Source organism: Tuber melanosporum, assembly GCF_000151645.1.
Source record: "Tuber melanosporum whole genome shotgun sequence assembly, scaffold_1, strain Mel28".
Lineage (NCBI taxonomy): Eukaryota > Fungi > Ascomycota > Pezizomycetes > Pezizales > Tuberaceae > Tuber > Tuber melanosporum.
The window spans coordinates 120410-122340 of NW_003298755.1; positions in this window are offsets into that span (position 1 = coordinate 120410).

Consider the following 1931-nt stretch of genomic DNA (forward strand, 5'->3'; position numbering starts at 1 on the left):
ATGCTCATTTGCGAGGCATTAAGTGCATGGTTGCACGACCATGGTCAACGTACTTCCGCAGTATAGGTTATAGGACCTATTGCACTTGGCTTTCCATATGCTAAGTAGACCTGTCCTTATTTCTTTGCTTTCTTGGTATGGAGACAATATTTGTCATAGATTTCTTTATTGATGAAATTATGGATAGCCCCTAAGTCGAGCATTGCATTTATTGTTGTTTCTTTGTGCTTTTTGTTGTATATCTTTGGCTTGATAATCACATGAGCTACATCTTCTCCTCGTTGCATGTGTAGTGCCGTATAGTAGTTCAATAACTTGATGGGTTGTCCAGGTCCACTTCTTAGATCTCCCCAACCACAGTTTACTTGAGACCCGCATCTTTTTCCGCCGATAAATCCTTGGTAATTATCTTATGGATGTTGCTCTTTTTCTGAAATTTGAAGTGATTATTTCCTGCTACTTTCATTCCTTGGTATTGGTTGTTGGATTGACTCTGATACTCTTGTATCCTATTTCTAGTTTTTCAACATCTCAAGTATAATTTTCCATTCCTCGTTCTCGCATATTCTTCCTTGTATTGATTTAAAGCTAGTCTTGCCCTTACTTTATCCAATTCTGTTGGCACACTTGGTGACAATATGCTGCTCTTGCTTGGAGTTGCTTGTAGCCTAAATGTTCCATCCATGTTCCTGGATGATTCAACCATCCTGTATGCTATAGTGTTCTCCAAGTTATTTTGAACTATTGCTAGTCTGCTTTCCTTATCCATGACCCATCTTGTAAACCTTTCTCATGCCATGAAAGCTAAGTCGGAATTTTTCCATACTGCTCAAAGCCGTTCACTACAATTCCTGAATAGGATAATGTAGAGGGTGGCATCGTCGAATTCCATCTCAAATTCCTATAGTTGACTTTCATTCCGGTATGCTGAAAACATTTGTTTTTCTTGTTGGAGTTTTTTCAATTTTGTCTTGCCATTTATTTGACATTGGGATCACTAAATTTTTTGAAAAGAATTGCCTTGAATTCGTCATAGGTAACCCAGTCACTCTGCTTCCATCCATCTTGGATGGGCATAATCTAGTGTCCGGCAAGTCCCCTTAATAGTGATTCCATGTAGGGAATTTTGATATCATCATGGTGTTCTCCATATTCTTTGATGGTGAGATATTCTTAGCATTGTACTAGAAATATTTGTAGTTTATCTTCGCCTCCTTCATCTGTGTCAGGTTCTTTCACTTTTAGCCTTTAGACATTTCCTTGTCTTGCCATTGTATTTTGTATTACCATCATGAATGACTGAAACTGGCTTTCTGTCATACCTAAGATATGAGTTCCTGGTGCTAAAGCGGTTGGGGCAGGTGGCGTTGGTACTGCTAATCCAGATATTCTTCTTGGTCATGAGGTTCCAGCAGGTGAGCTATCTACTTGTGATCAGTTTTCTGGTGTTACTGGATTTGCTGCCCTCAAGGCCTCAGCTGAAATATGATCTAGGATGTCGCTAATTTCCCCTAGATTTAGGTTTTAATCGTTGATGTTGATATCTCTTTCCCTATCTGTGCTGAAGGAAGCTGTCTTGTATCGTTTGGTGTCGCTCTAGGTGATGCTTTGTAATGTAATGATCCCTCTTTGGATGGTTAGTTCTTGGCGACATGGAATGATACTTCTCTTCTTCTTTCTTCTTCTAGCCTTCTGATAGCACTAGGCTTATGCCTATGTTACCAATAGTACAAGACTTCTGTTTTCTATTGGAAACACCTATCATAAGATTTCTCTAACTCATTTTCATGAAGAGCTTTCTTGCAATAATAATAATAAAGGTCGTGATATTGATAACGAGTTTAAAGGTATTTTTATATTCATTTTAAAGTAATAAGTAGGAAACCTACTTAAAACAAAGTGTGAAAAGTCTATCCTTCTCTGCTGTACTA